Source organism: Protopterus annectens, chromosome 10.part0, assembly GCF_019279795.1.
Source record: "Protopterus annectens isolate FY-2018-M chromosome 10.part0, PAN1.0, whole genome shotgun sequence".
Taxonomy (NCBI): domain Eukaryota; kingdom Metazoa; phylum Chordata; order Ceratodontiformes; family Protopteridae; genus Protopterus; species Protopterus annectens.
The window spans coordinates 720,745,643-720,772,775 of record NC_056744.1 but is presented as its reverse complement, the minus strand read 5'-3'; the positions used below and the strand labels follow the sequence as shown (position 1 = coordinate 720,772,775).

The following is a 27,133-nucleotide window of genomic DNA, read 5'->3' as shown; positions in this document are numbered from 1 at the left end:
GTTACATTACGACAACCCCCTGTACCACAGCAAGGTAGCTACTCACGGGTGCACACTGACTGCCATTTAGTACCAATGTTACATTATGACAAACCGCTGTACCACAGCAAGGTAGCTACTCACAAGTGCACACACATTGACTGGCATTTAGTGCCAATGTTACATTATGACAAACCCCTGTACCACAGCAAGGCAGTGACAGAGGTGCATGCACTGGCATTTAGTAGCAGTGTTAATTATGACACCCCCTGTACCACAGCAAGGTAGTGACTCACAGGTACACACACTGATGGGCATTTAGTACCAGTGTTACATTATGATAAACCCCTGTACCACAGTAAGGTAGCGACTCACAGGTGCACACACTGACTGGCATTTAGTACCAGTGTTACATTATGACAAACCCCTGTACCACAGCAAGGTAGCTACTCACAGGTACACACTGACTGGCATTTTGTACCAGTGTTACATTTTGACAAAGTACTGTACCACAGCAAGGTAGCTACTCATAGATGCACACACTGACTGGCATTTAGTGCCAGTCTTACATTATAACAAACCCCTGTACCACAGCAAGGTAGCGACAGAGGTGCATAGACTGGCATTTAGTAGCAGTGTTAATTATGACAAACCCTTGTACCACAGCAAGGTAGTGACTCTCAGGTACACACAGTGACTGGCATTTAGTACCAATGTTACATTACGATAAACCCCATGTACCACAGCAAGGTAGCTACTCACAGGTGCACACACTGACTGGCATTTAGTACCAATGTTACATTATGACAAACCCCTGTACCACAGCAAGGTAGCGACTCACAGGTACACACACTGACTGGCATTTAGTACCAATGTTACATTCCAATAAACCCCTGTACCACAGCAAGGTAGCAACTTACAGGTGCATGTACACGCTATCATTTAGTACCAGTGTTACATTATGATGAACCCATGTACCACAGCAAGGTAGCGACTCACAGGTGCACACAGCAAGGTAGCAACTCACAGGTGCACACACTGACTGGCATTTAGTACCAATGTTACATTATGAAACCCCTGTACCACAACAAGGTTGCCACTCAGCTGCACACACACCAAATGGCATTTAGTGCGAATGTTACATTGTGGACAAATCCCTCTACCACAGCAAGGTAGCCACTCACAGGTGCAGACATTGACTTGTGCACTCAACTGCCCAGATTTTCAAAGAATGTCCAGATGTGACTCATGTTTGGTCTGTTTCTCACAATTTGCAGTTTTCTTGATTTTTTTGTGGCAAATCATTGATAACTGAATTCATTAAATGGCAGGCATTTCAGTTTAACTTCATATCCTTCAGAACATGCATGGTAACACCTTTTATTCTAGCAACTTTTTCAGTTTATAAGAGCAATATTTAAAATATGCCCAGTTCTTTGGGGCTGGAACCCCATTATCTGTGGCTTTGTCCAGATTTTGTGCCATGAGATTGAGAGCTGTGACTGGCATTTAGTAGCAGTGTTGTTACATTATGACAAGCCTCTGTACCACATCAAGGTAGCCAGTCCCACAGAGTTACAGAAAGACACCCATGCTGACTCCCCACAAAGACACCCACACTGACTGCCATTTAGTAGCAATGTTGTTACATTCCGACAAGCCTCTGTACCACATCAAGGTAGCCAGTCCCACAGAGGTACACAAAGACACCCACACACACTCCCGCACAAAGACACACAGACACACAAAGACACACAGACTCCCACACACAAATACACAAAGACACACAGACTCCCACACACAGACACACAGTGACACAGACTCCCACACAAAGACACAGGATCCCTCACATAAGACAGACTCCCACACAAAGACACAGACTCCCTCACATAGGACAGAAGCACACTAAAACAGAGACTCTTGCACACAGGACAAACACCCACACATGATAAAGACTGCACTACAGCAAGACTGAACATTAACACCCACACAGACACAGGACAGAGGCACCCACCCCCACAAGTACAGCGACAAGACCAGGACAAATTTACTTCAAGACTGAACATAAACCCACACAAGATTAAGTCAGCACTACCACAAAACAGAACTGAGACACCACTCCCAAACACAAGACAATGACAGCAATACAGCAAAACTGAAACAGGCAGCAGTAGATAAACTGACATCACTCAAAGCAATTACTGACATGCAGAACAGTCACACTGCAGATGTACACAGCACAGCTATGGAACACAGAAAAGACTACAGACAACATACAAGGGAATGCCATGGGCATTACTGAGACTGAGGCAGATGACTCAAACTCAAACAGAGAGTGCAATGGGGATTACTGAACCTGAGGCAGACAGACTCAAACCCAAAGAAACACAGAAGGAGAGCCATGGGGATTACTGAGCCTGAGGTAGACAGAATCAAACCCAAAGAAACACAAGAGAGCCATGGGGATTACTGAGCCTGCTGCAGACAGACTCAAACCCAAATAAACACACGAGAGGATTACTGAGCCTGAGGCAAACTCCAACCCATCTACAAGAGAGTAATGGGGATTAGTGAGTCTGACCCAAGCAGACTCAAACCCAGAGAGAAAAAGGTGAAGACCAGACTGTCATTCATCTTCCATTTGCATTTACCTCTTCAGCTTCTGACTGCTGCCACTTTTCTGTTATTCCTGCGCTTCTGTCCTAGCCCCCCGACGAGTCCTGCCGCTCCCAAATGTCCTAGCATCCTGATGAATCGTGCCACTCCCCACGAGTCCTGGCACTCCCCTGCTGCTCTTAGCTGCCTTTCCCTAACATCCTGCTAGTTCCATCCTCATGGTCCTACCTGTTGGGAGGTAAGCCAAAAAAAGTGAATACACAGCATACAAGCCACAGTAAGGTGCTACCTGAAATTTACTGCCTGACAGCATTGTAAAAGATTACTGGAAAGGAAATACGAGCACATACCTACAGTTTTACTGGGATCTTACAAATTTTCTTCTGTACAAAGTCTTCAATGAGATTGCCATGTGGTACACTTTGTCCCACTTCATGCTCAACTGAGAGCACAGCTAAGCCTGAAAGTCTCTCCTGATTCATTGACGAATGCAGGTATGTCTTTATGAGTTTCAGCTTAGAAAAACTGCGTTCTGCAGTAGCCACTGTAATGGGTGCCGTCAAATAAATGCGCAGTGAAACATAAGTATTTATCTATATGTCTTACAAGTGGTTGCGAATGAGGAAATTTAACACAGTCAGTGGTGATGATTCATTATCAGTCATTTGAGAAAGGCCTTTAAGTTTGTGTCCAAGGTCAGAGTCCTCAGTATCACAGTGGCCACTTATCCTGTCAGTCAGTTATTCTTTAGAGCCTTGCAGTGTTGCAGCAATGTGTCTTCTGCAACATCACTCAAGGCTTTAATATTTGATAAAACTCCAAATGCCTTATCAAACTCTGAAAGCTTCTCAAACCGGTCAGTAAACGATTGGATTGTTGTGTCCAGCAGTGCATTGAAGAGCTCTACATGTAGTTTTACCACTGGATCCTGTACAGTCTCATCTTCTCCTTCATAGTCAAAGAACTGCTTTACTTTCCTCTGTCTCTTTTCTTGAAAAGTGGTGCCAACATCCAGTTCTTCCTCTATCTTGGAGGCTTCACCCATGGCATGTTGAAATCCTGTCTCTCTCTCTAATTCTTCAGCAGGTCCATAGTGGGCAACAGCACTTTGTCACATGTCGAAATATCAGCAGCTGGACTGTGCAGAACTTTGCTTGCACGATTTACCTCTGTCACCATATCGTACCAAACCACTAAACATACAATGAACTGGTGTGACATAAGTTCTGAGCACAGTCCCCTTGCTTGTTGATATGTTTCAGCATCATTTGTACGTACTGCTTGACCTATCTCCTATAATGCCTCAATGACTCCCTTCAACTGCAATCTTACTGCCTTGACACAGTCTATCTTGCATTCCCAGCGAGTCTCCGACAGTGGCTTCACAGTGACATTTGTGTGCCATTTCAAGATCTGCCATCGGCTTGTTGATGCTGAACAGAGTACGTAAATGTCCTGCAGACATCCAAAGAATGACAGTGCCTGTACTGATGAATGTGCTTCATCACTAACTATAAGATTTAAATTATGGCAGGCACACAGCACATAAAAAGCCCTTGAATTCATCTTTTTTATTATATCACATACCCACTACCTCTCAGTCTCTTAGCACACTTGAACAAACCAAAATCATTGGTTGAACAAAGGAGTGAAATCATGGATTTGCTAGAAAACCTCATTTGTGAGGGATGTAGAAGTGGCACACACATTGGGAGACATTCCCACAACCCCTGTTAGCACAGGATCTGTGTACAAAAGCATAAAGCCAGGGAATGTACCATGCATTACATGGAGGGTATGAAACATGAAGTCCATTTCTGATAGTAGCCTCAGCCCTCCATATTGTGCTATGCAATAATTTTGAGGGAGAACAGGCCAAAAACATCTGGACACACATTCTCGCAGGCCCCATCGACCTACTAAACTGTCAACATAATTCAGACAGGCAAAAATAACTTCAGAAGGCGGCGTAACATCATGGAAAGTTTAAAACATTAACTTAAATAGCAGAGCAGTGTTTGCAGTAGTATGCATTAAAGACATCAGTGCATTCTGCGGAATTCTCACTCCCCCCCTACAGCCTCTGCACAATAATCCTGGATAAAGTGTAAACCAAACAAATAGGCATAGCATTAACAATGTGCTTATACTGTGCATGGCCCCACATTAAAAAAAATCCCAGGCAAACATTGAACACTGCAACATTCTCACAGCCGCTAACTACTCTCTTTTAAACAATGTACAGGCCCCATCAGCCTCCAAATAGCATAATTCAAACAGCCAAAAATAACCGCAGAACAAGCTGTAACATCAGGGATAGTTAAACAGTACTATAAGCCTAGACAGCAGAACAGTGTTTGCATTAGTATGCATTAAGATATCGGTACATTCTGGGGAATTCTTACCCCCCCCGAGTCTCGGCACACTTTTGATTGAAGTGAAAACAAAAAGGTGTAACATTAACAATGTGCTTATACAGTCTTTGACTCCCCCCATTAAAAAAAAAAAACTCCAAGGAAACAATGGGCACTGCTACATTTTGACAGGCCCTAACCACACTACCAAACGTTCAATACAATAACTATGGACAATGAAAAAAATTGAAGTCATTGCAACAAGGCATATCAAGGACAGTTAAAAATAACAGTACTATAAGCATAGATGGCAGAACAGTGTTTGCATTACTATGCATTAAGATATCAGTACATTTTGCGGAATTCTCACACACACACACACACACACACACACACACACACACACACACACAGTCTCTAAACAATTTTGGATCAAGTGAAAACAAGCGTAGCATTAACAATGTGCTTATACAGTATGTGGCCCCACATTAAAAAAAAATTCCAGGCAAACCTTGAACACTGCAACATTCATAGCCACTAACTAACTAACTACCACCCCAACATTAGCCATTTTAAACAATGTACAGGCCCCATCAACCGCCAAGTAGCATAATTCAAACAGCCAAATATAACTGCAGAACTAGCTGTAACATCAGGGATAGTTAAAAAGTACTATAAACGTAGACAGCAGAACAGTGTTTGCATTAGCATGCATTAAGATATCAGGCCCCATCAACCTCCAAATAGCATACTTCAAACAGCCACAAATAACTGCACAACAAGCTGTAATATCAGGGATATTTAAACAGTACAATAAACCTAGACAGCAGAATAGTGTTTGTATTAGCATGCATTAAGATGTCAGGCCCCATCAATCTCCAAATAGCATAATTCAAGCAGCCACAGATAACTGCATAACAAGCTGTAACATCAGGGATATTTAAACAGTATTATAAACCTAGACAGCAGAACCAGAACAGTGAATGCATTAGCATGCATTAGGATATCAGTACATTCTGCGGAATTCTCACCCCCCCCCCCCCACAGCCAATGCACAATAATCCTGGATAAAGTGAAAACCAAAAACATAGGTGTAGCATTAACAATGTGCTAATACAGTACGTGGCCCCATTAAAAAAAACTCCAGGCATTGAACACTGCAACATTCTTACAGGCCCTAACCACACTCCCAAATTTTCAACACATTAACTATGGACAACGAAACCCACGATGGTGGTGCTGCGGTAGCGTTGTCGCTTCACAGTAAGACGCTGTCCGGTTCGATTCTCAGCTAGAGCATTTTCTGCATGGAGACATGCATGAATGGGCGTACCTTCGTATTTTCTCTGTGGGATTTTTACATTCAAATGTTGTATATTTTCTTGTATATGTTGCCTGATTTTGATATGAATAAATAAAACTGTGTTTTTTAAAAAAAAAAAAAAAAAAAAAGAAGGTTGTGCGTCAGGCCTGGCAAGCTGGTACGTAAAAATCAACTGCCAATCATGTGGCGACCCCTAACCGGGAAAAGCCGAAAGACACAAACAAACTATGGACAACGAAAAAATTGCAATCATTGCATCATTGAGTAGAACATTGCGCTTATACACAATAGTAGTGTAACAGGGTTTGCATTAGTATACACGCAAAACATCTATGCCTTCAGCAACATTCTCACGGCTGCTAACTACCCTCCCAACATTAGGCATTTTAAGAAACGTACAGGCCCCATCAACCTCCTAACCTGTCAGCATAATTCAAACAGCCAAAAAACTGCAGAACAAGGTGTGTAACATCAGGGATAGTGTAAAACAGTACTGTAAACCTAGATAGAAGAACAGTGTTTGACAAACATGTAAAAACTCAAAACCTACTGCAAATTCAGCTGACAATCTACCAGCAGAATTTCAAAAAATAGCAGCTAAAGCCATTTCTTATCCTGAATACTTAAAAGATCCATTACTGAGCAATACATCCCAACCATCTGGAAAATATCATACATTATTCCCTTGCACAACGGTGGAATCTTGACAGAACTTACAAATTATAGGCCAAGAGCAATTCTTTCCCCAATAGCTGAACTCCTAGAGGAATACATTCATTCTCAACCAATAATTTACTTGCCAAATCCCAACACGGCTTCAGGCCTCATGCAGCAACTGCCGTCCTCAATTATACCAACACCATCAGTTTACAAATGAAGGTAAAATAGGATCATCTGTCTATCTCGATTTGTTAAAGGCCTTTGTCAGAGTCTCTCAACAAACTACTAACTACTCTTGCCAACCTTAATCACATCCCCCTAGCCCTCCACTGGCTCCAAAGCTACCCAACAGGTCATAAACAGCCATAAAATGCCTCCAGTATCTACCCCCTTTACTTCCACTCACATTAGGAGTCTCACAGGGCTCCATCCTTGGTCCACTTCAGTTTAGTGGATGTATTATCAACCTCAATACTGCCACATCCCTAGCACTCACAATCCAATATGCTGACACCGATACACTTGTGTCACATCTACCATGCAACAGGTCATGTCCCAACCCAGTCCGAAACAAGCTAATCTTCACCACTTTACCCATACACCTAAGACTATCGACTTAGACAGCACCTCACAAGACTGCCCACCTATCCCTGCTCTAGCCAACCACAATAACCTTCTGTGTCCAATTATTTATATCCCCTCCTTTTATCACCCCTATTCCATTCCCTCTAACTTTTACATATACAGCATAGATACTGCCAAAAAAAATAATGAGCCAACTCTTCCTCTTGCCCCAAATAACTAACTTACACACACTCCTAACCAACGGGCAATCAAAATTAAATGTATATTACATTTCATATTCCCTTATATTGTCCCTCTTACAAACAGATAAACCAAACTTATTTTACATATTTCTAGCACTTGTGTACTAAGATAAGCGTTTTTCCCTGGGCCTCCACTGAAAATGGGTTCTATCCCAGTCGGACTATCCAGTAAACAAATGTAAAATAAGTAAAGTAAAACTGGTATAACCACAGCCCCTCATGCACAATTCCTCTTAGCACAACACGTCAATACACCAAACTAAAATAAAACTGGTACAAATACAGCCCCTCACCCCCTGTCCTCTTAGCACAAGAACTCTACATAAAAGTAAATTAAAACTGGTAAAACCAGTCCCCACCTCCCCAATCCTCATAGCACAAGAACACCACACAAGTGAAATAAACTGGTAAAACCACAGCCCCTCACCCCCCATCCTCTTACCACCAGAGCACTACACAAACATAAAATAAAACTGGTACAAGCACAACCTCACCCCCCACCCTCTTAGCACAAAATCTCTACACAAAACCAAAATAAAACTGGTACAACCACAACCTTCCCATCCTCTTGGCACAAAAACGCTACACAAAACCAAAATAAAACTAGTACAACTACAGCCCTCACCCCCCCAAACCTCTTAGCACAAAACTCTACACAAAACCAAAGTAAAACTAGTACAACCACAGCCCTCATCCCCCCAAACCTCTTAGCACAAGAAATGTGCACAAAAAACAATCACCCCCCGCCCCACAAAAAAATAAAGTTTAAGCTAAACCCAAAAACTTACCTTTTATTCTTTCTACAGAAGGCTGCTTCCAATACTCTGCTCCCTCTTCACTACTGAAGACTCACCTGCTCTCCTTGCCTTCCTTAGAGTCAGACCACTCTGTCCTTTTGAAATTGCCCTTAAAAGGACAGTTTTTCAAACCTTTTCAGAAATTGCCCTTAGAAGGACAGTTAGAAAAAAGGGGTATAATCCAACAACCACGATCGCTCCAAAGGCTTGAATCCACCAATGATCCGTTCTCCGATATAGTCCATCCTAACGCTGGTCCAAACCCGGCTCGATCTCCGCACTCTGCTGTTGCTAAGTAACACTCCTCTGTTTAAAAACAAGAGAAGTGATCCTTATTAGCTGCAGGTGCATTTTTAAAGGCAGTTTGTGCAGGAAGTGATTTGCAAGTACCAATCAGGTCCTTGCTTTATCATTTCCTAATTTAAAAAAATGAAAAAAAAAACCAAGAACTTAGTTCGCAGGCTGCTGCAGCCAGTCAGATCCCTTGTTTCAGTGAACAGACCTGAGTGCAGCTTGCCAGTGAATCAAAAAAAAAAAAAAAAACAGAAACACAATTCCAGTTTTCATGGTCACGGCAGGGAACTATGCGGACATCCATGAGGAGCCGAGCCAAAGAACAGTAATGGTTGGAGCAACCTGTGGCTGCTGGATGGAGGCCCTCATTTGCGAGGAGGTAATTGGGGGCTCCTCGCGGCCGCGGGTTTCACGGGTGCCTAACACCGGCTATGTTGGTGCCCTTTTGACTTATTTCTCCTGTCCTAAATGGTGTTGTATCCCGTATCATTCTATGGTGGGGGAGGGGTGGAAGTTTTCTTCTATAGGGAATTAACCTTTCAAGTTACCTTGAGTAAGAGGTAGCGAGTCGAGCATTAGGTCACTGTCATCCACAATTAGTGAGAAATCTTCTCTAGTCCTTCTGCTCTTCATGTTGCACATACATATTGGGTATGCATAAACTAGTTCCCGCTCATGCCTCAGCATGTTTCATACAATCTAAGAGTGCTGTCTTTGTAAATTCACCAGTCACTTTTCCACCAGGAAGTAGCTTTCTGCTCTGCAAAAGACAATGATTCTTTGATACAAGTTTCTCAAGTATCCCACATTGAGGTACATCTCACACTTCAGCTCTCAGAAACCCTCTGTACTGTTAGCAAAAAATAAAAAAGATTGTAGACTGTCTAGTGGCATTTTGAAGCATAAATTCATAATTTATGAACTGTGCAATTCTCCAGCACTGTAAATTGCAATGCATTTGTAGTTTAAGGTTTTATAATACGTCACACTTTGTATCATAGATTTTGGTGAAGAAATTTTGAGAAGAAGCATACTTTTGTGGATACCTCCCCCCTCCTCACACACACACAGGATACATGGCCATTAGCCAGTTATTTCTACCTCTTATCGTCCTGGGTTCTCAGTTGCCATGACTTTTAGTCTGTATTAAACTTAAGTATACAAAGAGGGCTTTGAGGAGATCCACACTGGACATTGTGTTTACTCCCTGTATCCTTTTATAAGGAACCTTTATGAACATTCCAGTTACGGCATGCGTCTGGTCAGGTACATGCTAAAGGGGACATGATGTTCGCTGATGGGTCTGATGAGGACCGAGTACAGTAGTATGATGACTCCCCTGGACCTAGATGTCATGCCCTTACTTATAAGCTGAGCAATCTAGAAGGATTTTCTTAATACCCTGGACACTCGTTGGTCAAAGGATATGTTTCTATCTGCATGAGTTCCAAGATCCCTAACTAGTGAGTCAGCTCTTAAGGGCGTTTTATTGATGGCCTACTTTCCCATGGTGGCTGTCTTCCAAACGGTACTATAATGCATTTCTTGGCATTGAGCTTTAAACGGTGACTTTGGCATCAGTCATTTACTTGTGTTAGACCTCCCTGTAAAGTATTTTCATCTTGGTTGGATTCTGTGACTGCTCCAAGCTTGGAATCATCTGCAAAATTAGTCAACCAGAGGACTTCGACATTGACTTTGACCTCCAAGAAGTAGATGCCAAAGAGGAGGGGCCCAGCGTGGAGCACTAAGGGATTCCAGTTGTGACCAGCCTCTTTGTGTAGGTGTGTTCACCTATCCTAACCTCTTGTTTTCTATCTGTGAGCCAGTTGGCTGTCCACTGGGTTATAAAGGGTTTATACCTAGCTGTATAATTTCTTTAACAATGCCTGGGTGGAGTGTTGTATCAGATGCCTTAGCCAGATCAAGGTAGGCAGTATGCACAGCTTTACCCTTGTCCATTGCCTTGGTGTACTTTTCAAAGAAGTCCACCAGATTCATTGGGTATGACCTTCCCTAGACAAAGCCAAACTGTGATGGAACCAGTGTCTGGAGGTCTCCTTTTTCTTGGATCATTTCTAAGACTAGTCAGACTAATTTATTTATTTTTATTTTACATTTGTTAACCGGGGGTGTCTGACTGAGCCAAAAAGGCCCTTTTTCAGCAGAGGCCCAGGGAGAAAAGCTCCACAAAGAAAAGTTACAGACACATTTAGTTATTTAGACATGATCAGTATACACACAAATTACAAGAGACATGTTTTTACAGTGGTATGCGGCACATAAACAGTTTCAGTGGAGAGAACAAACAAAAAAATATTAATTTTAAAAATAAAGTTAATTAATAAATTTGTGGTGTACAGCTGAAATTTGGAACATAGGTAGAATACATACATAGTACACAGGTACAGTACATACATTGTAGATTAGCCAGTGTTTGTGAGTAAGATTGAAAACTATTATCAAGTGCTCTTGATTTTGTATGTATATGTTATCCGCTTTCACTAGCCTGGGGAGCAATCATGGCACTGCCAACTTTTCTTGAGATGTTGCCTGATGAGGTTTTTAAAGGAGGCTTTGGATGATGTGTTTTGAATACTAGTAGGGATAGAGTTCCATTTTTTAGCCACTGAACTACTATATAGTGCATCTCCAAAGCTATTGGAGCTGTTGGTGACTTCTAGTAGTAGTTTGCTTGATGATCTAAGAGGCCTTTTGGCTGAGTGATGTTGTACTAGGTTTTTGAGGGCAGGACACTTACTGGGAAGGTAATAGAATGACAGAGGCAGAGCTGATTGTAGGTTAGGTGGTTGGGCAGTTCAAACCAGTGGAGCTGTCTCAAAGCAGTACAGTGATGAGTTCTATATGAGCAATTTGCAGCAAAGCGGGCAATTATGTTATAGCAGCCTTCCATTTTGCTTAGTTCAGTTTTGTTGAGATTAGTCAGAATGGGAGATGCATAGAGTAGGGTGGATTTAGAAGTTGGGAACGAGCAATGGCTGATCTTGTGTTGATAAGAAATGGTTTGATACGGTAGAGTGACCCCAGTTTGGCATGTACTTTTTAATAGTTAAGTTGAGATGACTATCAAATTTTAGGTGGGAGTCTATGGTTATTCCCAATAGCTTAGCCTGTGCCACTGGAGCAATTGGAGTAGCATTTGTGGAGTAGATAGTGAATTGACTGTTAGTGTTTTTGTTAGAACTGGTTATAATCATAAGCTGAGTTTTCTTTGGATTGAGGATAAGTTGGGCTTTGGTAAGGTAGTTTTCAATGTCAGAGAATGCTAGATGAGTTGTTTGCAGGAGGGTGGGAATGTTTTGTGCAGCACAGATTAAGGTAGTGTCATCTGCATACTGAATTATAGATGCATGCTTTGTGGAGGTATGGAGGTCATTTGTGAAGACTGTAAATAGTAGTGGTCCTAAGATAGAACCCTGTGGGACTCCTATAGTTATGGGCAGCTGAGGAGAGAGAGAATTTTCCCATTTCACAGCTTGGTACCTGTCAGTTAAGTAGCTTTGGAACCAGGTAAGAGTGGAATTTGATATATGGTATTGGTTTAGTTTGTTTAGCAGGATTTGGTGTGAGACTGTGGCAAATGCTTTGGACATATCCAAAAAAAGAGTTGACACCTGTAGGCCTTCATTTTTGAGACGGTTTACTGTGTCTGTGAATCAGAGGAGGGCTGTAGTGGGATAGCAATAGCATCTGCTGTGAGTTTCAAGAAATAGCTGGGGAATAGGTCGGCTGCTGTTGATGAGGTTTTTAGTTTGGAGAGCATGCTTTTGATTGAGGTGGTGGAAACTGTTTTGAGGGTAAAGCTTGTATTAGTGTTATTTGTGTTGGGGGGGTAGTGAGGAAGGAACTGTCATGTGATACTAAGGATAGAATTGAGTTCACAAAGTGGGAGTTGAATTGTGTTTCGATGGGAACCTTAGTGTCAGGGGTGGTTGGTTTGGGGGTAGCCTTTTGGGTGGATTTTAGTAGCTGGTTTACATTTTTCCAAAATTTTTGCGGGTTGTGTTGGTATTTAGTTTGTAATGTTGTGTAGTAAGATTTTTTGTCCAGCCTAATGCGTTTTTTTGCACGGTTGCGCAGTTCTTGGTACTTAGTTAGGCTTTGTTTTTTTTATAGTAAAGCCAGACAGTGTCTCTGGACTTGTGGATTTGTTTGGTTTCTTTACTGAGCCAGGGTTTTGTAGAGGTTCTAACCTTGATTTTGCGCAACACAGTGTCTAGGTGTTGTAGAAATGTTTTGTTGAAATATGCTACAGCCTGGTCAAGTGGGAGGGTTTTTAGGGGGGGTCCAGTCACAGTTACAGAGTAAAGTGTTGAGGACCTCAGGAGAGAATTTTTTTGTGTTTCTAGTGGATGTATAGTTAGTGGTTTTGCATATGCTTGTTCTACTACGTATAAAGTATATTATATTGTGGTCACTTAAGGTGTCTGGGAGACTGCCTGTGTGAGGGTACAATGTGGGGTTGTTAGGACCCAGTCAAGGATGGATTCCCTTTTAGATTTTTTTATCACATCTAGTTGGAATTTAGACTAGCTGCTGGTAGCCATGGAGATTTATTAGATTACTTGGTGGTTCTGATATACAGGTGAACCAATCCAGGTTGAAATTCCCTAGAATAAGGGTTTCTTGTGAGTATGTGGAAGAACACCAGGATAAGAAGTCTTCAAGGCTAGCAGGTATATTACCAGGTGGATTATAGATCACAATTGTGGTGATGACCTTTTTAGGGTGAAGTTGAAGTTGTGAGATAAGTATGTCCCAATTATTGGGGGAGGGGTAGGAGTTTGGTAATTGACGGACAGTTAAGTTGGACTTGTACAGTAAGGCAGCTCCACCCCCTTTACGAAGTGGTCTGTCTTGTCTAATGATATTGTAGCCGGCAGGGAGGACTTCTGAGTTAGCTGTTTTTACTTAGCCAGGTTTCTGTTAAAGCAACTATGTCTGGGGAGTAGTGTTCTATTGTGGCCTGGAGTTCAGGTATTTTATTTTTGATACTTCTAATATTAATATTTAGTTTCATGGATCCGTTGGTAGTCCTCCCTTATGAAGCAGGATGGTAGTTGCAGTCCTCCACTCTCATGGCACAAAGTCAGTTTTGAGGCTGTAATTAATTAGTGACTCCAGTGACCTAGACAAGTCCTATTTTAGACTGTTCAGGAGGCATCCCGGGATGTTATCAGGGTTCACTGAGGCTATGTTCTTGGTTTTAGCAAGCACAGCCAGGACATGCTGTCTTGATATAATTGAAGGGGTTATGTTTAAAGATATTTCTTGGGGGCTGATGGGGGGGGGGGGAGTTGGAATTGAATTTATCAGTCAACAAGTTCGCTGTATTGCCAGGGTCATTGAATGTGGCACCATTAACCATCAGTTCAGCACACTGCAGTGTGCTGCCTTTGAGGATTCTGACATAGCTGAAGAAGGCTTTATGGTTGTCTTTTGCCTGGGAGGCTATCTTAACCTTGAAGTTTTCTCCCATGTTTGTGAATATAATGTCCAATATGTTAGACCCTCTGCTGGGTGTATGCACTAATTGGTCAAGGATGTTTGTATTTATGAATTCCAGATTCTAGAAATCTCTGTGCCTGCAAATTTGAGACTGTGAAAGATTCCCAGTGTGTACAAGGATAATTAAAGTCCCCCATAAGTAGGGTGTGTATTGGATAAGTGTCTCCAGTAGGTCCAAGTATGCTCTGTGAGTTTCTTGGGACATGGAGGGTGACCTGTAGCTAGTTAGGATGTTGTATGGGATTTTATCTATGGTTATCTACACATGGAGAAAACGTCAGCATGCCTTCCTGTTTAAGCAGCTTAGAGGTATATTTGTTTTTGATGTATATATAGAGACACCTCTACCTTTAGATCCTGTCTGTACAGCTGTTAGTCTAAAAGTGTGAAAGGCACTGAAAGCTTGCACTGCTGGAAGACTGTCTGCAGCTTTAAACCATATCTCATTGACTGCACAGATGTTGTGTTGTTGAGGGTTAAGAGGGCTTGGATAGAATGTAGTTTTTTGTTGAGGCTCCTGGCATTGAACAATAACACCTTGAGATTTATTTGAGCTGATTTTGGTATGTCAGAAGGTTTGTCAATTTGGCATTGCCTAAAAAAGGCACTGTGGGGTGGATAAAGTTTTAGCACGTATTTGAAAACTTAGACTTAGAGGGGACAGGTGCAGACCATCCTTGGCAAAGCAACATGGTCTGTTAACTTTGTCCTCCCATGCTGATAATTGTTGGATCCACCTTAGAATTACACCATAAACTCAGCCAGTTGTTAAAATTAATCATTGTTATTCATGTTGTGACATCATCCTTGGTGAAGGTAATATGCTGCTCAGTGCCTAGGCATATATGAGCCTGAGAGACACAGTTCTGGGGCTTCTTAATGTCTCTCATCATATAGTCCAGGGAGGTACGTCTCACATCATTTAAACCTACATGGACAATGATGGAGGATACTGGTACCTGTGATGTAGTGACGTGAGTGCTTGTGTAATTTGGTAGATCCTGCCTTCAGATAGGCAACTAACAGCTATCTTTTCCTTGTTCGTCGTTATTAGGGGGGCATTGGCATTTCTTACAACAGAGTACCGTATGACTAAAGTCCTGGGAAATGAGTTAGCTTGCCTCAAGGTCTTTGTTTTTGGATCTCCATTTAGTGTGACTGCATGTGTAATTTTAGATGTTGTTTTTGCAGTTTGTTTTGGTGTTTGCCGAATAGCTTTGCCAACTGGTGGTCTAGATAATCTTTGTTGTTTAGGAAGATTGCATTTAAGTGCCTCAACATACTTTGGTCTATGTGCATTATGTGTGTTGGGCTGTGTGTGTGTGGTTTTGACAGCCTAATTAATATGTGCTTCTATGAGAGAGTTTAGCCTCCAGTGACATTGTGTAAGTTCACCTCTCTAATACAGTATTTGTTACTTTAAGGATTAAATGGTTGTCTAAACATGAGCTAATTGCTACATTGTCTCAAGATACGCATGTCCACCAGGCTAGCTACAGAGAGGTTAAGAAATTACATATCCATGCTGTTTGGTCCTTTAATTTATGAGCTACAAGGGGGTGCTGTACTGGTAGTTTACAGAAGGTTATTAAGGATGTTTTAATGGGGAAGACTAATATTCATACTTTATTGGGGCAGACTAGGTTAAAACAATCCTAATGTTTCCTAGGTTTGGTGACTATAAAATAAATTCTGCTAAATCTAGTGGTATTGCCACTCGATGCACAAACTAGCTGCTTTAAGTTTGTCAGAGCCCAAGGTGTTTGCTCTATACTTCCTGGTTTACAGGGTACAGTTTTCATGGACAGTTCTATAGGGAAATTTTGCAGTCTAGGTGTTTGCTTCTTTGCAGAGCACTACTAACCACAAAGCAACTTTTAAACAACTGTCTAGAAATCCCTTGCAGTGGCGATTTCAAGGCAAATAGTCTAACAGCAGCAACAGTGAGAGGAAAAATAGTTTTTCAGTGCAAAAAAATCAGAAAAATGCACTGATAAAGCAAGGTAGTAGCAGCAATTACTTAATCCAAGTTAAACAATTGTGATTTATCAAAAAGAAGTACTTAGCTTTGCCTGGATAGCACTGGATGCATGTAAAGCATTAGTGAAACACTGGCTGGGAAGCCAAGCTTTGCTGAGCTCTTTGGAAATGATAGCCATACAAACAGGCCAAATTTATGCCAAGAATGAAAAAGCAGAAAACTGACTACAGAGCCCTCTGGCCAGTAAAATGAATGCACTGTGAGCCCTTATTTCCCAGGCAAATACCTATTACTTGATGAGTAGTCTCAGTCCTCTTAATGTGTATTTTCCTGGACTGCAGGCTTTAGAGAATAATGTTAAGCAGAGCCAGTTTTGAAATAAGGGATAGGAAAGGGTGATTACATTGTCGTTGCCCACAATGTTCACTAGTTTTGCCAGGCCTCCTTATCTTCATGATTTTGCTGGGAGAGAGTACAAAGAAAATTGCAGTGCTTTGTAGATGGTGACGCTCAGGAGTGTTAGTGGAAGTAGTTGGAATGTTGTGCATCTGGTAAATTTGAAAGAATTAAGAATAGTAGGATAGCAGCAGTTCAGACAAGACTGAAATGTAAGAGACAAACAGCTTGGGAAACCTTTACAGTGGAAAGATGGTGGAGGGAAAAATAGCAGAGTGGTGTGGGATTGTGATAGTAGATGTCTATTTTATTTATTCAGAGCTTCCTTCTGCCTGGCTTGGACACCTGTGACTGCAAGACTTGGATTGCTTCTAAAACCATCTGCACCTAGAAAGCTGATAAAAGTATATTTTTTTGCACTTTAACTGTTTCAGTGATATTTAACACTTACGTGCTGCATTTATGTATTTGGTTGACTTTATCACTGTTTTTCAACCTGCACTTGTTAAAGAAGCTCCATCTGTTTGTTAGTGTACTGCTCTTAGGTGGTTTTAATACTATTCCGGTATTTCCTAACCTGCTGATACTGCAAAAACTGTTCTGAATATCCCAAGCTTCTTCTGAGTCTGCCAGAGTAGTTTTGCAAAGTTTTTGTGTGTTGTGAACATTTCTCAGAGTTAGTGAACTTTTTTCCTAGGATTCCTGATATTGCAGGAATTCTTACTTCTGTTGTAAAGCACTTGAGCTCAAAGCCGGTTTGTTTTACATTGGGAGGGCTCTTTTGCACTCTGGTTGGAGCAGAGAGCTAAATTCAACCCATCCAAGGTGGAAACTACTGGATGATAACTTACTGTGTTTTTAACTGATTTGCTTGAGGGTTTAACTTTATAAAAGCCTCATGTTTACATATAAGCAAAGCTCTCCAGTTTAAAATCCTCTGTTGGAAATGCTGTCCATAGTCTCCCACTGTTCACAGCTGCTCAAAGAGCTGCCAGTTTGTGCAGAGGGTGGTGCCATTGCAGGTCATCTAATAGTATACTACTAAACGCTCTCACTTACATACATATTTTTCAAGCATGGGCATTAATGCCCTTCTAGCTTGCCATATACCAAAACACTTGTTCCCATAATAAGTATCCAGGCTATTCTAAAAATATCTAAAGTAGTACTTGCTTTAATGTAATTTGGTATTCTGTTCCATGCATCAGCTACTCTGTCAGAGGAACAATTAATACACTTCTCATTCCTATAGGTTGTCTGATGATTCTCTGGTACATTTTGTTAACCCCAAACATTCCCAGAGGTAGTTGTCACTAAAGGCCCTATATACCTGAATAATATCTCCTCTTAGATATCTGTAAGAGACACTGTACAAGTTCAGATATTTTAGTCTTTTATTATAACTTAAATTTTCACATCCATGGATACCCTTGGTATATTTCTGCTGTAAGCTTTCCAGTTTACTCGTGCTTGTTTTCTTACAGGGCTTCCATATTGTTATTCCATACTCAAGTTTCGGTCTAATGTAACTGACAGACAATGACTTTGATCTTTAAGTAACTCTGCCTTACTCCTTCCCATCTAGAGATTGTTTCCTTGCCTTACATAGCATAGGCTAGATTAAGATCTGTTGAATCTAGACTGGTATCAATGTGCTCTTAAACCAATCATCTTACATTAAGAGGGCCTCCCTGCACTCTTGTGGCAGATGTGTGTAGCTCAGAACTCATCTGAGTTGGTGATTGCTGGAGAAAGGCTCAATTTGGGGCTTTCCCATTGATAGTTGTGTTAAAACTGTTTAAATTTGCCTGTGTATAAGCCTCGCGTCTGCATGGGTTTTACGCTCAGTTTACCAGAGCTGCTTAATGTTTGGCAACTTTAGCCAGAGGTCTGGAGTGCATCTGCACTGAAATCCAAGGCATCCACTGAAAATAAAACTGAAAAAATAAGTATATTTTAAGCCAGCAGTACACTTGGACTTTTTTAACACAAATTTTCTGGAACAGATCATCTGCACCCCCACTAGGATCTCTAATGTTCTTAACATAGTACTCACCAACATGGGGGATGGGGTCACTGTACTTTCCCATTTGCGATGCCCTACCTTGTTCGGTCAGACCACAAATCAGTTTCATTGGAAGTAACTACTGGAACTGACTCCCTCTCAGAAACAAAAATTATAAAAAAAAACTTTACCAAAGCTAACTACAGCCTACTATTCAATGGTATAGAAAGCTTCATACCACCTGCAGTCACAGACATCAATGATGACTATGCAGAAGTGTAAGCAGATGTCCTGTACAAACACTTAAATGACTCCATAAACTCTGCTGTACCTGACCAGATGAAAAACAGGTCTTCCCATAAAAACAAGCCACCGTGGTGGATTTCAAGTATAAACAGATTGTATAACAAGAGGAAGAAACTGTTTTCCAAAAGCAAGAGGGGTTTCACTCTGCAGAGGAAGTGTTCCCTCCTAAGCCTAAACAACAAAATCAGAAATCTTGTAAAGTCTTCTAAAGCAAGTTATGAAACTAAAATCTCATCCCAAACCAAGGATAATCATAAGGCATTCTTTAACTACGTCCGAAGTCTAAAAGGGAATGCCCGTCTATGTGCTGAACTGGTTGTGGATGAGATCCCTGGTACTATACCGGAATATATTGCCAACCTGCTAGCTGACAGATTTTGTGCAGACTTCACCTCTCCCATCCCCACCTACCATATCGCAAAGCATAACTGACACCAGCCCTCTAACTAATATCTCTAGAGAAGAGGTAATCTCTGCGCTTGCCAAGGCCAAAAATATGGCCTAAATGGGACCAGATAATATCCTAGGTTGTTTACTAAACAATCTAAAACAAGACCTAGTAGGGCCACTTGGCGTGCTCTTTAATTATATTTCAGAACTGGCTATTTTCCTGCAGAATGGAGAACAGCAACGATAATCCCCCTGCACAAAGAGGGGCCATCAACTGACCCTGGGAACTGCAGACCCATTAGTCTAACCAACCTCATCTGCAAGGCCATGGAAAGAATTGTCATGGACCTTATCAGCAAGGTTTATAGGTAGCCTCCCACTAGACCCAACCCAGTTTGGCTTAATTACGGGTAGATCATCCTCATTAAACCTGGTAGACTTATTTGAGAATGTCACCAAAGCCATGGACGAAGGTAAGACTGTGCACACAACCTGTCTTGACCTTGCCAGGGCTTTTGACACAATTCCCCAGTCTGACATCATTGAGAAACTCTACCAAATGGGATTAACCATTACATTACTAGATGGGTAGCCAGTTGGCTCACCGACAGAATGCACACTGTCAAAATTGGTGACTCCACCAGTAGAACCGCCACCAGTGGAATACCACAGGGGTCTTTGCTGTACCCCTTATGTTTGGCATCTATTTCTCAGAAGTCCAGGCCAAAGTAGATGGCCTTTGACTCACCAAATTCTCAGATGATTGCACACTGGGAGCAATCATCAAATCCACCAACAATGTCGGCATATTACAAGAAGGGCTAACACAAACAAATGATTGGTGCCAAAGCCATGGTCTAAAACTAAATGCAAAAAAAAAATGCATTGTTATTCCCTTTGGCAAAACGGAATACCCTACAAATTACAATATTGACAGCACCCCCCTGAGTTCAACCCCAGTGCTGCTAAGTTAGTATTTCACTCTTTGCTATTTGATTATGAATCTCAGCACATCTGTTGTAGTTTAATGGGTTGCTTGATGCATTTCACTAAATGTGAGTTTCAAGGGAAGAGAAGTTTACTGTCAGTGCCAGTGGTGCTACAGGTAGCACATTCGCTTTTGATGCAGAAGGCTGTGATTTCTGTTCCCACACTATGTAGTTGCATTGCTGATGCTGCATTACAGTGCAGTATAAGGAGGTGCTGCACTCTGAGTGTGTCATCCTTCAAATGAGGCGTTAAACCAAAGTTCCATGTGCTTGAGATGGTGGCAGCTCAGATGGATATAAAAGATCCCATGGCACCTATTTAAAAGAGTAGGGAAAGTTCACTGATGCCCTGGTTAAACTTCCGTAGTAGTATAAATACTACCCCGAGTCTTCCCTGAAAAGAGGCTACTAACCTAGTGGGACTAACCTGTTCAACAAAGATAAATACATGTTTCACATACTAATTCTGTTTTCAGTGTGAAAGTAGTCTGTTTTGTTTAGAAAATGGCTGACTGTGTTGTTGCTGTAAAATTTGAAATTAAAAATTTAAATGAAATCCATATCTCTGTGATAACTGTAAAAGTAAAGAAAAAATAGTATGCACACTGACAGGTGTTTTATGGTAATTGAGAGGAGACAGCCAAGTAATGTGATATTAGTATGACTGGCAGGGTCCTGTTTCATTACCCTGCAGAGGGTCCCATTTGACCACAGTCCAATTCTGTTGACACTGGAGACATATGCTGAACAGTACATCATCAGCCATTCAGATAGGTGACATCTGTACTGAGTGATGTCAGAGGGGATAGCTATTATTAATGATAGGAAAAACTTATGGAGGTCAAAATGAAATGTAGGTGTCCTGCAGCATTAATATTGTCTTTAATTGTTTTGCTTTATTCATTGTACTAAAGTATGAATTAGTTCATTAATAGGCAATTATGCAATATAGTTTAAATATATTGCATTTTAGTAATATATTTTTTTGCAGTGTCTTCTATATAGCCTTCGGTACCTGCAAAGGGGTATTTCATTTATCAGGTCATACAGTCTGCATTATTTGGAATGATGTTCAGTACCATGTGAGCTTCAGCATCCATTATGCAGTCATTTTTACATATTACTGTCATACCTTTAGCTATAAACTGTGGAATGAAGAAGGACTTCCTTACAATAGTGGATATCTGCTGTTCAAAGAACAGTTCATTTTTAATGTAGGTTCCCAAATCTATGACTAAGATGTCCACTTTCAGGGGTGTTTCAATGTGATAGTTACAGGAAAAGTCATGTTAGCTAAAGGATATGATTAAACATTTCTTAGATTTAGTTTTAGTCCATGATTTTGACACCAGTTCTTTGGGAAAAGTCATCTTGAAGGAGTTTGGTGTCATCTACAGAGTTTATGATGACATCAGGTTTATAGTTGTCTGCAAACTTGATCAGCTATAAGCACTAAACATTTGCCTTGACCTCTGAAAAGTAAATCCCATAGGGGAAATGGCTTAAGGATTGAACACTGGGGTACACTGCTAGTGACAGGTCCTTTGGAGGAGGTAAAATTGCCCACCCTAATTTTCTGGGTTCTGTTTATGAGCCAATTTGTATTTGGACTGGTATTTAACTGGAAGAGTTATTTATGATACCAGAGTTGGGGATTATGTTGAATGCCTTTGTGAAGCTGAGATATGTGGTGTGTGCTGATCTGTCTTCATCTTTTTTTCAGTAACCTTCTCAAAGAAGTGCTCAGAGTTAACTAGGCAGGATCTGTCCTAGATGAATCCAAATGAGCTTGTATGTGACCTATGTCTTTACAAATGGGGATGTCAGGCTTATAAGAAGACATGCATTTATGCATAGTCCTAAAAATGTGTGCAGCGTAGGGCCCATTGTTTGAAAACAGCCCGGAGCCCAAGGTACATTTAATCCATCACAGGGTGGCATATATCATTTCTTGGTAGCTGGTTAGTTGTAGACAACATGGGTATTCATACATGCATGAGACAACTGTCAGCTTGTTTGGTCAGAGGAAGGAATCTTATTTGATAGTTGTAACCTGTGTTTGGGTTGTAGACTAGGTTCCAGGAGAATTGGTCACTTGGAGACCTACTTTCTTGTTTTGGGGAGGGTGGCTTCAAGGTTTTTGCATGCCAAGCAGCCTCCTGGTAAGACTGTGAACACTGTCTGTATAGCAGTGTTCAGCATTTTGTTTAAGGCAAAACAGCCTTCTTCAGCATGCCTGCCTTCTTCGGACAGTTGTTGAAAACATCAGTAAATGAATATCCTTTAAAGGAACAGGCATATCCTTCATTGTCAAGTTTAAAATACACATTGAAAATGCAATTTTTAACATCTGTCAGTGTTTTGAACAGTATCCATTTTAAACATCTGTGCTAAAGATATGAAAGCAAAATAATCCGGAGACTGATGTAAATCCTGTTTATTATGTATGCCTTTAAACAGAGGCTGTCTCCTAGAGTGAGCCCCTGGGACAATTAACTTTTATTTTAGGTGGATTTTTTTCCTAAAGCAACTCAGGGGACTAATCAAATCCACCAAAGCCAACTTGATGCAAAATATCCTCCCAGGCTAAGGGTAATCATGGGGTATTTTTCATTTATGTACAGAACCTTAAAGGGAATACCCAACAGTGTACTGAACTAAAACTAAATGGAACTTCCTATACCAAACTGGGGCATATAATAGATTTGCTGGCTGATAAATTTAGCCCCAGTTTCACCTACAGTTCCTCCCAAAAACTACCCTCTGCCATTTTTCCACCAACTGTCACTAAAGAACAGGTCCTCACTGCACTCTCCAGAGCTAGAATCATTGCATCAGTGGATCCTAACAATATCCCAGGATGACTCATAAATAGCTTGAAACATAAGCTGTCAGGCCCACTAGATTCTCTGTTCAACTGAAGCCTCCTGACAAGCTTTGTCCCTAAGGAATGGAGGACTGCAGCTGTCATCCCTTTACACAAAGGCATACCATCAACCGACCAATATGTTTGACTAATCTTATATGAAAGGCCATGGAAAGAATTATCATGGACCTGATAAACACATAGGAGTCTTCAAACACTGGACCCATCCCAGTTTGGCTTTGTCAAGGGAAGGGCATGCCTAATAAACTTACTGGACGTCTTCGAGAATGGCCATGGTGAGGGCAAAACAGCTGCCTTTGTTGGCATTCTAAAGGCATTTGGCACAATACCTCACGCAGGTATTACAGATAAACTCTAACATGTAGGCAGTAGTCCAGTGTCACCTGATGAATAGCCAAATGGCTCATAGATAGGACACATGAAGTTAAGGTGGGGGAACCTACCTCCACGAAGAAGCCTGTTACTAGTGTTGTCCCACATGGCTTGGTACTGGGACAGCTCCTGTTTAAAATATGCTTCTATGAAGTCAAAGCAAATGTAGAGGGCCTTTGTCTGACCAAATTTGCTGAAGACTGCAAGCTGGGTTTGATAACTGAATCCCCCAAAGTTGTAGGTATCCTTCAGGAGGGTCTGACACAGACAAGTAACTAGTGTCAGAACCATAGCCTAAAAGTGCAAAAAATGCATAATTACACCCTTTGGGAAGACAACCACCCCTGCAAATTACAACTTTGAAAACACTCCCTCAAGAGTAGACTCTTTTGTAAGGGACTTAGGAGCTCAGGTTGACAGTAACACAGTCACTGTGAGTCCATGGTAGTGAGAAAATCCTGCTATGTGGTGCAACTTATATAAGTAATTTCATGGCATCCAGCTCTAAGGAGATCATAGTCCCACTATACTCAGCCCTCTTTAGACCAATAATCAAGTACAGTGCACCTTTCAGCATGTACCTGACCAGGCATTTGCAACAGCTGGAGTGACTACAGAGGTTCTTCACTAATACTGTAGGGTGTAAATAATATGTCCTATGTGGACTACCTTAAAACTATATCCTTGTACTCTGTCTCCTTCAGACTACTGAGCGGCGATTTATGCCTAACCTACAAGCCATTCTACAATCCAGCCTTGATGGATCTGTTACACATTCACAAAACAAACGGCACTAGAATTACCTGATCTGACGATCTAAACCTCATCCGTGACATAAACGAAATATGTTGGATGGGCAGGTATGTGTCTCAGAGATTACCCCTTCTCTGGAATAGAATCCCTGTTCCTGTGAAACAGAGCTTTTCCCTAACCCCATTCCAACCCAGTTTGGACCAATGGATGGCAAATTGCAAATTCATTCCTGGCTTTTCACCTGTGGCCCTTATGGACAGGGGCAGTTTGTAGATGCTCTAAGGCACAGGCATATAGCAAAGTCATTCTAGCCTGTGGGCATTGATAACTGGGAAAACTGGACATGAAAGGCTAGGCTTAAGAAGGCTTTAGGGCCATTAGCCTATTTACCTTTTATGATCCTATGATCCTAACATTACTTGTCCATTTAACTACCTAGCTGAATAAACTACTTGAAACTTCAACAAGGAGTCTCTATTCCTCCCACAGGGAAGGTATCAGAGAAATAGTCTCCTAGATCTGCTAGCTAAAGTGATTTTATCTGGGCTAATCCTTGGCACTCTTGTTTCTTGTTAGTCCTGCCAACCTCTGAGTCACAAGTGGGATACCAGACTTCACTTGAGCCTTCTGGATTACCTCTGTTTTCTGTTTGATCTTTATGATTGAGGGGGAACAGTGCTGGTTTCCACAACAGATAGAACACGCACTGTGTCCCCATTCACTGATACACAAGAGGTTCCTAAATTTTCAGGTTAATATCAAATCTTTCTGTTTAGGATATTGCCCTTTAGGCTGTCTTTTACCTTGCAAATCTTTACAGAATATGCAGCATGTCTAGGGTCAGTGCCACCCTTCAGAGACAAGGGATTCATATATTTCCTGAAACTTTGGTTGATCGTGGCTCCCTTGACGCATGAACTGTTAGTCAGCAAGGCCTGGGTCTTGTAGATGACTAAAGATGTCAGGATAATTGTAAAACTTCATGAAGTCTAGGTTGTAGACTGAATAGCAGATGTTGTGCTTGACCCTGATCATAAACTCAGTGTAAGCAAAGGTTCTTCAGATGTCCAGAGAGTTCATGTTTATGATATTGCTGGTCTACCTTCTTCAGTATCTTTGACTTGCAGCTCCACCTGCACTTGGCTGGCCAGCATCAGGTCAGCCTGCAAGACAGTATTGCCTTATGTTGAAAATACAGTTTTTGGCAAAAACAGCAAAAGCAAATACTAGACACACGTAGTTTAATAAACCCAAAATGTAGTAGTTATATTCATATAACAATTGGTTGCATGAGTTTCTTTTTATTTGTGGAAAAACATCTTTTACGTAAAAAAACTTAACCTTTTAAAGAGCCAGTAAAAACAACAACAGAGAATCATACCTCTGAACCGTGCCGAATTCCTCAGCATTTAAAGATTTTGAGGTCCAAATAATGGGGTGCCCCGAATTTCCGATTGGCCCCCTTTATTCACAATCAATTCCCGTCCTTTTTTAATTTTTTTCCACCACGGCAATCTTCCGCTGATGTCATCACGTGCATGATGACATCAGCATCACGAGCGGCCTACCAGCCAGTCGGAATTCGGCTGAGGGCTCGAGGGGTGTGACTGAGTGTTTATGTTCTGGGCAGCAGCAACGTGCATCTTGGACGGCCACAGACTTCAAAATCAAATCCTTCCAGACAGGTGCAGCCAGCAGCAACTAATCCAATAGTCGGATCGGATTCCTAACAGGTTACAAAGGAGACAGGGACCACGAAAAATCAGCAAGCCAGCAACAGACCCAACAGTGTTTTTTTGTTTTTTTATTAAGAGAACGAGAAATATGAAGTCTGATTTTGCAACTTAAGTTACAGACCCGTTTGTTTCAGACGTCAGTGTCCGTTCAGTGCAGCAGGTCACCAGACCAGGCAGCAGCAGCAGCAGCAGTCAGACTCTGGTCAGAACGGTGGTGCGACAACCAGGCAGCCAGACTCAGACATGAAGAAGTATTTTACTGCAAGTTCTTCCCCCAGCTCCTCCTCCACTTCCAGGTAAGAAAAGAACATAAAAAGAATTGCTTTTCAGTGCGTGCCCAGCCCAGAAATCACTTGCAAGGAGAGTTAGACAAAAAAAGTTGGAGGGGGTGGTGATTAAAATTAGATTTCCTCATACCAGAGAGCTAACAAGACATTCCCTGAAAATAATTGAGATTTTTTAAAAAATTCTATTCCCAGCTATTTATGACGGAAGGGAAGGGTTTGCAAGAGGGTGGAGAGATGAATGCATTTTTACAGGATGTAGTCCTGGGGAAAATAAGCGACAAAGACTGTATCAATTTATTAAGTAAAGTGCAACTGGAGAAAATTAAAAGTTTTCTGTAGAGAGGCTTACTAGAGTAATGACATACTAGTCAATGTTTAAAACTTGGCCCAGAGAAATTTGTTGAAAATCCAGCAGGCACTCTTTAACAGAGTACTACAAGGGTACAACTCACCACCCCCTTGGAGGATGACAGGTTATAGCTGTGATCCCTAAAGAAGGGCAGGATCCAGCTGATTCTGTGCTGTATAGACAATAGCCATCCTTAGTCATGACTACAAAATCTTTATGCCTCTAGTAGTCAGCAGGATTGTTAAGCTCTTGCCAAAACTGACTGTTACAGATCAATGTAGCTTAATTCAGGGAAGATAAAC

General features: G+C 41.5%; 1 protein-coding gene across 1 annotated transcript in view; it reads left to right on the top strand.

The window, feature by feature from the left end:
- The window catches only part of DOCK7 (dedicator of cytokinesis 7), a 3,076,229-nt gene that overhangs the window by 2,944,203 nt on the left and 104,893 nt on the right, over positions 1–27,133 (top strand). The window lies entirely within an intron of this gene.